Source organism: Natator depressus, chromosome 6 (genome assembly GCF_965152275.1).
Source record: "Natator depressus isolate rNatDep1 chromosome 6, rNatDep2.hap1, whole genome shotgun sequence".
Lineage (NCBI taxonomy): Eukaryota > Metazoa > Chordata > Testudines > Cheloniidae > Natator > Natator depressus.
Window position 1 is genome coordinate 30823652 of NC_134239.1, and position 15863 is coordinate 30839514.

At 37.8% G+C, this 15863-nt stretch overlaps 1 protein-coding gene across 7 annotated transcripts in view; it reads left to right on the plus strand.

Moving 5' to 3' along the window:
* The window catches only part of SOX6 (SRY-box transcription factor 6), a 469848-nt gene that overhangs the window by 29154 nt on the left and 424831 nt on the right, over positions 1-15863 (plus strand). Inside the window, exon 1 of one of the 7 annotated variants that reach the window (XM_074954953.1) lies at positions 8316-8355. The exons of the other annotated variants lie outside the window; for them this stretch is intronic. The gene's annotated coding sequence lies outside the window, so the exon portion shown is untranslated. Of the gene's footprint in view, positions 1-8315; positions 8356-15863 lie in introns of those variants that run through there. 7 annotated transcript variants of the gene reach the window in all.

The window sequence follows — 15863 nt, forward strand, 5'->3', positions numbered from 1 at the left end:
TGCTTTGGGCCAGATTCTAATCTTCAGTTTGTTTTCAACCTTGCTATTTATCTCAAAATCTGCTAATGTGCTAACACAGTCGTGTTAGCATATGCGTAACGTACCTTGGGTGGCATGTGACCAGGATTCATCACCAAATTTGGTCCAGTGGTTGGATCATTAGCTTCCCTGGGCTAGATACTGATGGGGACCATGCCGTGAACACTGATCCATGCCCCCTGCCCCCCCTCCCGTAACACAATAAGAGAGACCAGTAACACTTAAGATACTAGCTGTTTACTTATTATTCCTTTTACTTCCAGTTTTTCTCTGCCTTCTACCAGCTCTTTTGTTGTCATTCTAAAACAATATTCTGTGTAACACTTCTAACTAATGGCAAGCAGCAGGCTTTCTCTCTGTACGGCCACAGCATTCAGTTCATTATTTTGATAGGGTTGTTCTGTGGTACAAAATCACTACACCTGAATATTTTTTATCCCCTCCAAATGCTCTCTTTTCCAAGGAGGAAACTAATTCAAAATTATTTCCTTCTTCCTCTCACCTGATCCATTACAGAATGTAATCTTGCTGCTGCTTGTAGTTTTGTTACATTGAATCACAGAAATTAGAGAAAAGAAATAATCTAATCCCTTCCTCTGGCATTGTAAAATTGTTCAGAAAAAATTCTATAAAGATTATTGGGAACACTCTCTTGCAATGATATATGCAATTTGCCCATCATAATCTTTAGATGTCTGATTAATCAATATGAAGCATCACTCACAAATTCTAGGAAAACTCCAACCACCTCTGTCAAAGGCTGAAGTGAATAGGTAAATTTTTGATTGTGTCCTGAAGGTGAATAAACTTTGGCTTTGTCAGACCACTGGAGAAAGAGAATTTCATTGTCTCAATAAGAACTCTCTGCCTGCAGCCCCACAGAATTCAAATCTAGGGACTGTTAACTACCATGGTCTAGCTGAGCTCTGGCTCTCTCATTATGCACCATTCCAACAGAAGTATCTAAGGCATCCCGGGTTTAACAGCATGTAAGTATTAGCAGTGTAGTTAGAGTGGCAGTGTGACCTAGCAGTTAGGACACTGGACTGGAAGTCAGAAAACCTAATGTCGGCTCTGTCAGACCTGTTGTGTGACCTTGGACATATCACTTCACTCTCTCCTCCTGCCTTTTGTCATCAATTTAGATTCTAAATTCTTAGGAGTAGGGACTGTCTCTCACTGTGTGTTTGCACAATGGGAACCCAGTTTCAGTTGGGTCACATAAACACTGTAATACAAATAAATCATAATAATTCTTGTAACTGTTTCCTTAAATATGTGTAAGTAGATTTTTTTTGTATACTGTTTGTGGTGGTGCATGCTGTGAATCCTAGAGTAGAATCTCACTTGTAGTTCAGTGTCTGCAAGGGGCCATATTTAAAGTATTACACATTATTTGTTGTCACTACAGTTGAAGATTCAGTGATTCACTGAGAGAGTATTGAGAAGCATCAATATTTGACATACATTTATCATCTCATTACTACCCAAATTAGGTGGCCCCAAGATTGCCTTTGAGAAATTTGTGGACTGGAAGTGCTCACCATTATGTGTTTACTTTCAAAAGCTCGGACACTGACTCCTTTTATCTAAATCCTTGGGTTGAATTTACTATTAATGACAAGGGATTTTTTTTTATGCTTTCACTATTGTTCTAGATGTTTATTAAGCCTGGCAGGTTGTAGGATTAAGCTTTACAAACAAAAGGATAATATATCCTATGTTTACAAGTAAGACAGAGGCCAGGTTTTATAAAATTTAAAAAATACTTCTACTGCTGGTGTATAAAATAGATCAGTCAGCTTTCCAAAACGAACAATCCAGCAGTGGGGTTGGTTTGTTTGGGAGTTGGTGCTCTCGTTCATAATAATTTGTTGGGACCAAGAGCAATGTTACACAGGAGACTTAAAAGCATTTTGAAAAGAGGTCAAATAATAGAGCTCCTTCCTGAAGCTCGAAAAGTATAGGGTCCGATCCTATGACGAGCTGGGTGCCTCCTGCAAAGTGCTGAGAATCCTTCACTCCTATTGAAATTGGCACCTTGTAGGGGAGACTCAGCACCGATTGGGACTGAGCCCATATAAAATCACAGCGCCTGATCCTGCAGATGCTTACTATCTATTGTGCATCATGCTTCCTCAGTAGTAAGCACAATGCTTGGAAGTGAACGTCACACATGTTAGCAAGCTGGTGAAACATTGATGGGTTTTGACATGCACCAGGACTTAATTTGATGCACAAAACAGTAATAATCCATATGATATCCTGAATCTGCTTTTGTTTTGTGGTGGAATAACAAGAAGTTCACGGCAACCAAAATTGCTAATTCACCAGAAGAATCTGCCACTAAGAAGTATTAGATGAAACAAGTATCTTTGATTATAAACATATTAAGTTATCTGGGAAATTCCACATAAAGATGTTTGTTTTTATCATTTGCAGTGCAGAATCCTAACACATCCTAACTTTAAAATGTTTGTATTCATAGACATTTGAGAAAACATCTCTGATGTGTGAGTGCTGCAATGCTGGGTATTTTAATTTTGTGTGTGTGTGTTTAAGTTGTAGGTAGTGTATTTAAAATGATGGAATTGGATTTGCCAGTGACTCTGGTGCACAGGTATCATGTAGCACTGAGGAGGTGCTGCCCTGCTCGTTCTCAATCTTGTCACTTCTGGGGAACAGGAGTGAAACTGTTTGTTCCTGACAGCAGACAGCCCCACTGCAGGGCCCTGGTTTCATGTTACATTAAGTATTAGTGCTGTTCTTTCAGGAGCTATTATGTTGTGACATCAAAGATTTCTGACAGGGCAGTTGTAGGTTAGCACTGAAGTTGTCTGCTGAAATTTTTAAGAATGGAATTAAATATATATGATCGAATTTAATATGAGATATAGGAAACTGCATATAAAATGCAGCTAGTGGTTAAAGAAAGTTGTGAAATGATTATTTGGTCTGGCCTATTTGTCCCTTTTTGTCCAAAGCAATTTTTGTTACTTTTAATTTCTACAGAAACTCCAAACATTTTGCCACGTGTTAACACTTTTGTGCAGCTGATCTTGTTCTGAAAGATATTTTGAGAAAAGGGTGAAAAGGACTTTTATGAAATAAAATGCTTAGCTTAGTTTCTGAAATGTATGGTATAAATTAAGCTATGAACAATAACTGTAATGGCCTGACTTGCTGATAGCCTAATTACTTAAAAGGATCAAGATACATATTTTTTTAATGTGGCGAGCAAGCAATTTTGATGGCAAGTAGAATCAGGGTAATGATTTAAAGGTTTACATGAGATGCAGAACTCACAGAATGAAGATAAACTATAAATATTTGAATTGAAAGTTTATAGTTCGTGTTGTTTTTAGGAAACTCTCTGAATCCAGTTACCATTCGACTTAAAGAGAAGATGATAGCAACTTGAAACAAACTGACTGTGTAGCTGCTCTGGATAAGACAAATACATTCCTGAACACATGCGATCTAAAATGTTCCCTTAGATTTTTATGTAGTTAAATCAGCATTGCTACAAAATTATGATTATGTTCTGATGAGGCAAATTTGACAACAGGAAATATCAAAATTAATTCTGGAAGTGCATGTCTGAATATTTTTGACTAAGTTGCTAAGACATTTGATCCCTATGTATCAAGCAAGTGAATCATCTATTAAAATGGAAAAATATGTACAATAAAGAGTTTCCAGTAACAAATAGTAATAAGCTGAGCAGTGCTGGTACAGTCATAAATGAGATACCAGCATCAATTTGCTTCTGCAGAATATAATACTGATTTTTGCCTTTTGAGAAATAAATGAATATAATTAAATAAGGGCATTAGTGGGAACTGAAAGTAATATTTGATCAACATGAACAGATTTCTTGTATTACTCAGTATCAATCAATATGTGTGAAAATAAATAGTTAAAAGACATGTATTTAAAAGAATTGTTCTATATATTTTATATGCACATTGAGACATAAAATCTACACAAAGCATGGCTTTCTTTCCTCAGACAGAACATTTTTTGGTACAGCCTAAAATATGGGGCCTGATTCTGCAGCCTTACTCAATTAAGCCCATCTGTTGACTGCAGTGGTGAAGTTTACTTGATTAAAAGCTGCAGGATCAAGCTCCAAGTTTGTAGGATTCTATAATGTGCTATTTATAATATGCTAATTGACTAAAATTGGTTACCCATGCTATTGCTGTACAGTAGCTTTGATCATACACAAATGTTTTTAGTTTATTCTTTATTTAGATGAAATTGCTTGACTTCTCCTTTGATTTTCCTATATTGTAGAACACATTTTGCAGCAAATAAAAACCCAGTTTTATGTGGATGAACATTCAGAAATAGCCATTTTAGGATGAAAACTAAACTCTTTCCATTCTGATGTGTGAAGCCTTTGGAATAGTGGCACTACCCTCAGTAATATTTACTGACAGGTGGTAACAGTGGAATAAAAATGTATCTAAGTCACTTTAGCTTTATAATCTCAACTCGCAGCACTTATATTCAGAAAGAAAAGCATGAGAGTTACTGGGTGTGTGTGTGTCTCACAGAGGATGGTATTTTTTGTTTTTTTTGTTTTCTAAAGACAGATAAAATTCCACAATTGGTCAAAATTAAAAAGGATCAATTGTAGTAATTCTCATCTATCCAAACTTCCATCTGATAGGCTATTTTTTAAGACAGAGAAGCTGGGATCTCTTAGTCAGTCTGATTGTGTGAATCATTAGTCCTAAAACTAACCAGACTTTTAGGAATTATAAGGTTTCCATCATAAAGATTATAGCTTGTGAAATTATTATATGAATATTTTGAAGGTCCACTGCATATCTACTTAACGGAAGGGATTACTGAAGAGCCTAAACCTGCAAAACTGAGGTGCTTTTCAAATGATTTTAACAAGATGTTATGACAACTTGTTTATTTGAACTTTTTGTACAACTGTAGGGTCTACTTAACTTTTTGATTGCATTTTATGTAAATAACTGCAAATACATACATGAAAAAATCTAGTTAACTACTATACCTGTAAAACATTTGCTGTTGAATAGTTTTAGTAATCACAAAACTGTGAGATTATAGGTAGGGTTATCCTTCAATAAGATAAAGTTAAAGAAAATAAAAAGGCAATATACTCTGTGTGCAGGGAATTAAAAAGTGTCAGTTAAAGCTGTGTTTTGAGGGGAATTCTTAGAAATCTGTTTATACTTTATGGAGCTCATTTGACTATTTTGGTATTCTGCTCAGTGGTATCCTTTCATTTAGCCTATAATCACAGAGCCTAGGGGCTTTATGTTAAATTCAGGTACATAATACACACCAGTATGTCTGCAGTGTGTCCATCTTTAGATACATTTGCCTTTTTATGTTCATATTTCCAGCTTAGTTATATTTTTTTCTTGAGGTTTAGAGTGGTTATTATACTTCAGAACAGGAAACTGTTAGGAGAACATGTCAAAAGTTCTCTCATTATAGGAGAACCTAGAATCCTTTCAATTTCCTGTGTAGAATGCCTGGTGTTTGCTGGGTAGCTAATCTTTCAGTTTCTATTTAAACAAACAGCAGTGGAACTGACTTGATAAGCGTGCCACTAAATAGACCATATTACCACTTAATGTAGGTCTAGTGCTAAGCAATCTGGTTTCTTCCTTTTGTGTGTGTGTGTGTGTGTGTGTGTGTGTGTGACAGCAGTCACATAAAGGCCAAATGGATACAGAAAAGAAACAAACAATATTATTATCTTTGTAACACAGCAGCAATTATGATTAGTCCATTACAAGTCTGAAGATGAAAAATTTCAAAATTATGTAAATGTAGATTTGGGGCAAATGTTCAGTTCTCTGGCAGGAACACAGATTGTTGCTACTATTCCATACCTAAAATATGGTTAAATAACATTATTTGCTGTCTGTGAGCAGTCTATCTCTAGCTTACCCTGTTGAGGGAGGAAAATAAGAAGCACCAAGGCATGAGTTAATGACTTAGTGTCAAACTTAAGTTAGAATTTCTTGGCTTTTGTCAGACTCTACACCATTTAAGCATTTTGGGGTAGTCATGTCCCAGTGAGCTACCCAACCAAAAGGCCAAGGACCTGAAGAATTAGAAAAGCATTATAAACCATTCCCAGACTATGGCTATAGAAATTCTAGCAACAATGCACCATTTTCCACCATGCTGCCTGCGCAGATTGCTGTGTCGTGGTTCTTGGACAAACAGCAACAGTGAAAGGAGGAAGGTGTTGGTGGGAAATACAGTCTGGTACAGATTGAACACCTAGAATTTCAAATCTATGAAACATTGTGAAGTACACAAATTGGTCCACAGCTTTTGCGATCCAGTTCCAAGTCTCTGACTTGATATTTGAAGCCCTCCATGGCATTGGCCCTAGCTGCCTGCAAGATCTCTGGGTTCTGATGACAGGCATTTTCCTACAGAACAGAGAAACCATTGACCAGTAGGGAGGAGACTCATATTCTACAGCGATAAGTGTCATATGAGGACCTAGATAGAGAAACGACTAGTACACACTCTAAATAATCTTCTACTCATCCTTGAAAGATATGTACTGTAGGCAAGTATGATTATTCCCATTTTGCCAGTTGGGAAACTGAAGTTGGGAGGTTGAGACTTACTCAAACCCATGGACGTGGTCTGGGTCACAGCCAGGAACAGAACTCAGGAGATGTGTCTGGTTTCCAGTCCTATGCTTAAGTTAAAGACTCTCTGTCTTACGTAGTATATCATAATGGAATGACTTATTCATTGATATTTTGCATCATTACTTTAAAAATGCAAAAAGTATGCATACACTTGCATTTAAAATGTAATTGTACATAGTGTATGTTTTAGGCCTGTTGCTCCAGTTTCAGGTGGAGGTCTACATTTCTGCATGGTTTTTGATGTAGCACACGCCTGTTCATCGAATCACAGAAATGTAGATCTTGAAGGGACCTCAAGAGGTCATCTAGTCTAGACCCCCTGTGCTGGAGAACAAGTATACCTAAACCATTCCTGACAGAAGTTTGTCGAACCTGATCTTAAAAACCTCCAATGATGGGGATTCCAGTAACCTATTCCAGCACTTAGCTATCCTTAGAGTTGGAAAGTCCCCCCCACCATATCTAACTGACTCCCTTGCTGCAGATTAAGCTGATTACTTCTTGTCCTACTTTAACTGGACATGCAGTTGAGTCATACTCAAGTGAAACTGTGGACTGTGTGTACTGCATCTGCTATTTATTACTGTTTTACTCCTACTGCTGCTGATTGCTGCTTTGCGTGTCAAGTCATAGCACAAGTCCTCTTGCAGCTGGAGCTTTGTCCTGCCACACAGAATCCCAGATTGCAGCAACATCCTCTGGTGAACAGGAATCTCTCTGGAGCTTGCCAATATTGTTCTTGGTTAACTAGCCAGGGCTCTCACCAAACGTGTGACTCGCCTTTCCCCCCCGAGCTCTACTTCCAATTGCTTCCACAGCATGGGAGGCCTTGAATGCAGACCCCCTTTTTGGTAGTACAGTGAAGAAAGAAGTATCAGAAATCACCAGAAACTTTTAATTTCCTGGATTTTTCTGCATTTGTTTAATCCTTGTTTCTGTTCTGCGACTCAGTTATATGTTCTCATCTTGAAAACAACATTAAGTGGAGTTACACGCACACACACTGAGAGCAGAATATCCCCCCACAGTGTTTACGGCAACACCTCTAGGTGACGGCAGGCAGTAAGCTTTCTTTTTATAGAGCTCCAGATTACAGATCATTAGCTTGATATGGTAGCTCAGTGGTGCAAAGTCATTTGAATATTTATTACCCTGCTTAAGACTTTTTCTTTTCAAGTGGGAAATAAATGTGATAAGACCCCTTTCTGTCCCCTTGCTTGATTTGCTAAAGCAGGAATACACGAAACTGACTCTAAATTGTATTTCTTTGAACCACCACACTAGAGAGCAGCAACTTGGACATATTAGGCATAAAAGTGTGTTGAATGATTGATCAAGTCTGTTTAAAAAAATATTGTGAAGTCCAGCTCAAGAAAATGAGCTGAATTTTCAAACTTTGACTTGAATATAAGTGAGCTTTATAGATGTGTACTTGAATGGGGCACTGTTAGTTAAGCAAAGTACAAGTTCAAACGCCCTGAAAACTGAGCTTTGCCAACAGTCCATAGACTTTTAGAAATAGTAACAAACCAAACATTGTGTAAATGAAGGTTTTGGAAAGGAGACTATTACAATATGATTAGCAAGACATGAAAGGCAATAGCAGGCAACAGAGAGACTGAGGCAGGCTCCTGTATTTATTTTAAAGGTAGAATGTTGTTTGTATGTTTTCATTTAGCTATTTTAAGATGTCTGTGTTTCACTTGCTACAATCACAGATTCCAGCTGTGAATAATAGGAATCATTATATGAAGGTGTAAATGGTGTATTGACTACATTTTTCAGGCTCTAACACACCTTCCTTGTTGGCAGTGGAAAGCAATGAATGAGGCATTTTATTAAAACTGGTGCTTGTGGTTCTAATCAAAGGTCACTGGTTAGCACTCACTTTTCAGTCTCAGATTTGTCTAGATGTTTGATCAGGGGGCTGCAATGAAATTATTATGACAAAGACTTTGTACTAGGCGGTATCTGTCTGCTGAAACTTGAAAGTCTTTGCCACAGTGATGCTGACAGCATGTGAACGCTGAAAGAATGTGCAAGAAATGTTATGTCTTAAAGAAACCTTTACTAAGTATCATCTTCCTTTTGTGTTACGTTTGAAATCATTTCAGTTGCTATTAAGGTACCAGTGAAAAGGTGTTTCATTGATTAAAGGTGGCGTGTGGTTTTTTTCACAGTGTACTGTATGCTTTAAGACAGTCTTCGCATTACTTACTCTGCTTAGTCCCTGCTGCACACAGCAAGTTCATTAACATGCAGATATGCAGCGATTGAAGTCAGGCTGCCTTTTACATTGGAGTTGTCTTGATATAATGAGCTTCTCTTTAATGTTCAAAAATTGTTGTTACTTTCTAAAAGGGGTTGTTTGTGAATTTCATTAAATTTAATTCCATCTTCAAACAATTTCAGTATTGTTCATTTTACTACAATTAAAATGTGTTCTGATATTTAAAACTAATTTTTTTCCCACAGATTCACTTCAGTTTTTAGGCAATGTAAGATGGGGGTTTGTTTTTAACACAGAAAGAGAAAAGCTGCTATTTAACTGATGGATTCCATATTTTAATTGGTGCCCCATGTGGAAAAACTAGAGAGCAAAAGTAGGTTACGGTTAGGTCTTATTGCTTTGCCTCTTGGACAAAGATAGACACCATTCTCCTAGGGATAGAGAGAAGTAGTACATTACCATGACAGCTACTCACCACTGCTTCATTTTCTTTGTTAAAGTAGGCCATGTGGGGGTGAAGGAGAAAAAAACACTGGTCAGGTAAGCCGCTGTTGGGGGTCGGTGAGGATGAGACCCTTTATAGAAAAATGTAGTCTGTAGTTTACAGTATTTCTAGTCTGAAAAGCTCAGGAAATCTAAGTGGATACTTGCTACAAGGAGGGACTACTGCCCCAATCCAGTGCATCAGTTTCACATCTCAGCCTTCCGCCTTGTCCTGCTGTTTATTCTGATGCCGATGGCTCTTTGAGACTCTTCTTAAAAAAGAATGTGGCATGGCACCAGGGAACTGGTTCATTTGGTTTGGAGACCGTATTAAATGAAGGTGATGCCAGATTTCTGAACAGCTATCAGTAAAGGAAGAAGAGGCTGCCAGTGACCTTGACCTTTTCTGTTAACGGAGCTTCTGCAGCTCATGACAAGCTTCTACTGCCTCAGTGCTAAAGATGCTGTAATGGCATCCTGAAGAGCTGTATTGGCATTATATATTATAAGAAAGGGTTCAGGAGGTGATGAAAAACTGACCTAGCTCAATAAAAGAAGGGAGAAGGTCAAACAGCAAGGCAGTGGAAACAGGCCTGCATCAGATACTGGGTGTAGGGTTGCATGGTTTATCAAAAACAAACAACTTTTGTAGCTGAGTTTCCAGGTCCATTCTCTGTGAATGATGCCTATTCACGCAATAATGGAATTGATATTTTTGGTTTGGACTTGCGGAAGATGCTCTTTAATTTCCAAGTTTTCATGAGGAAGGCATACTTCTATATGGAGCCATGTCTCTGTGGCATAGCTGTGGTGGTCTGGGACCTTGCTTAGTTATAGTGTAGAAACATAGGGAGAGGTGTTCAGTGCTGTTTTGGACAACTCAAGAAGCTCCATTCTGGCTGTGGAAGTTCCTAGTTTTGGAAAGGGTCTAGCTAAATTCCTGATATACCTAGAGGAAAACCCTGGTGTGGATGGGACATAGCTGTACTTTCTGTCTACACAATTGAAAGTAATTTGTATCTATTGTGAAATAAGATGTTATCTTTATACCAGCAAAAAAGAATCTCCTGCCTAACCAACCCATTGTGACAAGTGGGAATGATTAAAAATGGTACAATTCTATTAGTACAAATTTATTATCTGTATTATCACTTGGACTTCTCACTGGACTACTCACATGCTTAAAGTTTTAAGCTTGTGCATAAGTGCTTGCAGAATTGGGGTCCAAAGCATGTAAAAACTTATTAGGATCATCTCTGCCCATGCAGGATTGTTCCCTATAATAGATTTTTAGTGTCTTGTACAGTATAGTTTTAAATGTCCCATGTCGTGATGGGGCTTTCATCACTTCCCTTGGGAGAATATTCCATAGTAGTCTAATAGACTTCACTGTCATTAAATTTTTTCCTAATGTTTAATTTAATTTTCCCTCTCATAATTGCATCTCATTATTATTTTCCCTTAAACCTGCCTAAATTATTCCTTTAGTGATAAGTCCTCAATAATAATAATAATAATAATAAATAAGAAAGAATACACACAACTCTTAGAAGTGATCTTTTCTTTAAAAAAGAAATATGCTACAGTTTTGATTTATTTTCTTTGCAAACTAAGGCACAAATCCCACAAAGAGGAATCACACTGAATTCCCATCGAAGCTGCCGAGAATGACTTTGGAAAAAAAAGAAGTCGCTACGTTTGAATGTGCCCTTTAAATATATTTGTTCAGAGTTTCCTCTCGCTATGTAGAGATATTTGGTGGCAATTCCATTTCTTTAGTCAGAGTGTCCTTTGTATCAAAGGTCCTACTGAAGAAGCTTGAAAATTGAAAATTTCTCCTGACATTATCCTTAGTTTCTCTATTTGTTCAAAATTGCCCACCTAAATTTTAAAGCTCATGTTCTCGGTGGGTGGAAAAGCCCTCGAACGTAATTTTTGTTACCCTAGATAATATCTAGAGTCATCGCGCTAGATTCTGCTACCCTTGGCCTTATCTTCTCTAGGGGGGGAAAAAGGTGTGTTGATGCATTCTGACTGTGTTAGCTAGTATTAATGTGAGTTAACAGATTAAGGTAAACCCTAGGCTCGCCTCTACTCTTTACTTGTGTGAAAACAACAAAGTGCCTTGCCTTCACAAGGATTTTACTTCATGTTATTTGTCATATATTAGCTAGCACGTGGTAAGAACACACTTTTTCCCCTAGTGCAGATATACTCTGTGTAGACCTATTGATATCAAATCAAATTAAGATCAGTGAGACTTCCTGGGTGATTAAGGGTTGGAGATGGGGATCCCTAACTGGTAGTAATTTAGTTTCAGTAAATACACATGCCAAAAAATGAAGAGCCTGATCCTGAAATCTTATCCTTGTGGATGGGCCCTCATACATGTTGTGGATTCTTATGCCCATGTGGAGCCCCACTGAGTGGCGGTACTCTTGGGCTCCAACATCTCCCACACAGCTCCAGTTGCAAGACTGGGCCCTTAATAGATATGCAGTGCATCAATAACTTTTTGGGCATATCTGAATTTTTCTTTTTAGGGATTTCTCCTCCCATCCCCCTCCAGCCCCCCAAAATGACTTTTTATGCTTTTTTGAGATTGTGAATTTTTAATTTTGGCTTGTGAATTTTAGTTTGGATTGTCATTTAGACAGTCAACATATTGTGTTAAGGGGTTGGTTTTTTTAAAATTTTGTAGGTTGAAAATATGACTTGTTTTTAGCCATTTAAATGGTTGCATATGAAAATTTCATTGAAGTAAACTTGTCACTGCAAGCATATGCAGTGTCTGCTTGAAAATGACTTTATCGTTTGTAAAAATCAAATGACATTCAGTACGGATACTATGAAAAGAAAAATCAAAATAGACACCTAATTATAATTACTTTTTTTTCCTGTCATTATATCCGTACGTGCAGAACAACTGATTTGAGATTACAACGGCACACTTTTGGTAGGTACAAAGGCTTTTCCTCCCCCCACTTTTTAGCATATGAAGGAAGTAATAGAATTTCTCATACTTACCTAAGCCTCAAACTTCCTCTGTCAGTAGATACTTTTGTAAATTTTATTAATTCAGGTAATCACAAATAAATAGACAGAAACTGGTGACTAATCTGACCCACATGAAATTAAAAGAAAAAAAATCAAACCATGCCTCAGGTGTTTGTAATTCTAATTGTTTGTAAATGACTGCTGTATTCTCATTAGCATTCAGACCTCTATTTTCCTAATGTTAATCTTCCTACCCTCAAGGCTTTGTATCATAGTCACCAACCTTGTAGCTAAGAAGGCCTGGACACAGTGTACTTTGGAGGTATGTAAGTGTTGCCCCTAAATTGATCAGTATTGAGAAAAGAGAGGCATGCTTTGCCCATGGTTCCAAGAGTTCAGTGCATTGCCTTCAAAAGTCGTCCCAGACCCTGCTGCCCCAAAATCTCCACAGACCCACCCCCCCATACAGTAGTACAAAGCAATGTCTCACAACTACTGTTTTTGTGAGGGTCTCTATGGTTGAACAGAGAGAAACAGAGTTATCAAATTGGTACTAATCCTCCATAATAGATTCAGTGGTTGAGCCAGAGACATACTTTCACCTCTTCCAATCCCTAATTCTGAGTCATTCTCAAATTCTCTGTCGTTCGCAACAAGCACAGAAAAATGAGATCACACAGAATGATTTCTTAGGCAAAGGAAAACAGTTTAAGATGAAAGGCTGTCTCTAGTAAATTCTTCATGGCTTGTTTGGATTAGTAGTCCATACTACCAGTTTCATTTGTAGATGGGAAGTCATGTGCTCTTACTAAAATAGCCATTCTACCTGCCATTCTCCAGATACACTCAGGTGCAGACACACATGAAAGTGCAAAACTACATCAGTTCATAAATGGTTCTGTTTTCAGAATTAAATAATGATGTTGCATATGTCCTGTTAGTCCGCTTCAGTACATTCTTGGAGAGATGTTGCCTTCATCCTTGGAAGGAATAATATACAGTGCTGAATAAAATAAAATAGGTTTAATGTTAGACACTGATTTTCTTCAAAGCTGATCCTTCAAAAACCCAATTTGCACTGTGCCAATTACATGCCGTTGGAAACACCAGTGTAAGTGCATGTGGGAAATCACCAGGGGAGGCACACAGAAAGCAGTTTATCTATGGCATGGTTTGATCAATACGGTTCTCAGGAAAAGCAAGACAAATGCAGCCCATGCTGGCCAGGGACATGGTGCTCTAACCTTGTCAGCAACAATCTGATGAAACTTGCAAACTTGAGTGCCTAAAATTATTTTCCTAAATCCATTTTTAGACCCCCTCAATAGAAATGGCCTGATTTTCAGAGGTGCTAAGCACGTACAGCTTTCATTGACTCCAATGGGAGCTAGGGTTGCTCAGCACCTCTCAAAATCAGGTTACTTTTATTTAGTTGTCTAAATATAGATTTAGGAGCCAAACTTTAGGCACTCACATTTGGAAATGTTAGCCAGTCATGTTTAGAAACAGCCACTGTGGTTCTGATTCTAAAATAGCTAGGGTCTGTAATTCAGTCTACATTGCAATTTACAACCAAATCTAGGGATCTAGATACACACATGGTTCCATTGCATATGGATGAGAGTGTATCTATCTAATAGAACCGTGTTGTAGCCACATCCCCAGATTTTAACTGCAGTATAGCTGTGGCCTTGATATGACCATTGAGGAAACTTTGGTTCAACTCGTTGGTTTATAAGCTAAAACCTGTAGAGGAAGCTGAATTGTGAATATTATAAATCTTTCAAAAGATTTTCCATAAGCGAGACTGACCTTTGTGAATCATATACATCGAATTATTGGCACTAAGAATTTGCCTCCAACACTTTTAGATTTTACATTAGGCTTTGTCTGCAAAATGTTAGCTACATACCATGTATTTCTCTGTTTTGGTTTAGGCTCAGTTTGCATTATGCTTCATAGAAATATGGGTGGGGGTAGCTCTTTTTACCATTTAATCTCTCTGGTTCCTTTGTAATTTGTCAACAAATGCTAATTTATTCTAAAGTTTACAGTCTTAGAGACAATTTGAGGTGGTTCGACCCTCCCATTTTTGGAAATCAACTCTAGCAAATGCACACAAATATGGGGAGGAGATAGAAGGGAAAGGAGTAATTTGTTAAAATGTAAGAAAAATGTGAACTACAAATTTGGTTTACTAAATTGATTGGAATAATTCCACACAACTCATTGGAATTTTTTTCCCTAAACATAGAGAGAATAAAACACATTCTGTGTGGTCAGACCCTGCTTTCAAGAAGTTTTTCATGTCAGAAATATTTACATGCCACTACTTTTAGTTTAACACTTAGTTTAACCTAGATAAAGGTTTATGACATGCCCTGTAAACAGGAGAATACCACATAGTATAAGTGTATGTATCAAATATTACCAAAAAATTTTTCCCTGACTTAAAATGCACAAGATCTTCCTAACCTTGTCTCATCCAACATTGAAATGGACTTACTTCTGTGTGTGTGTGTGTGTGTGTGTTAGGGATTTATGATGATGGCATGTCAAGAGGAGGAAGGTGTGGGGGTGGGAGAGACAAGGGTGTAAACTGCCACAAAGATTCAGTTTTACACTTGTCAAATTATTAGTAGGATTTTCAATAAAATTTGCTGTGGAAACACACACACAAATCCTGTTGTAACCACACTAGGGATGGCAATGATAAGACATGTACAGTCCTAAAAGCGGTGGCAATGTTGCTGAACCAGGGCATGTAGTGGAGTAAAATCCTGGGCCAGACATGGCTACCAGCACGGTGGTGTGCAAATAGGTGGAACATATCCCAGGAGCAGCTTTCCACAGGAGATGAGAGAGTGATGAGTAGTTATGTTTGTCCCTACATTTCCTGTGTTTCCCTACGTGTTGCTTTCTGATAACAAGTTACTGCTTTCTAGAACAGTCCTGGACTTTGGTTTGTTCTGGACTCAGTGGGAAAAGCACTGGACTTCAACCACTGTTTTTTTTTTTTTTTAAGTACTCTTGTTATATTGGAAAAGAATGTTTTAGGCAAATGTAATTTTGTTTTAGCTTACCTTGCAGTTCTTTGTTTGCTAGATAGTATCCAGAAATGTTGGTCCTGAGGTCAGGCTTCGGGCTGTAAGGAAGGTAGGTGTAGGGCTGGGGTTACCACACTGTGGTACGCATACCTCGGGGGTACACAAGACATCTCTGGGTGGTATGCGGGAGAAATTGTGAAATGGTGGATTTTTATCTATTAATAATTTTATTTATTGCATTTTCATAATAGGCTACTCAGATGAAGCGCTAAAACTCTGTGGGAATTTGTTATATAAAACATGGTAGTAAATTTACTTCAAGATGTACCAGTGAGAATACAGATACACAGCCCTCCTCACCTCCAATCACTGTACAGCACAGGTTCAGTTGCCCAGCAG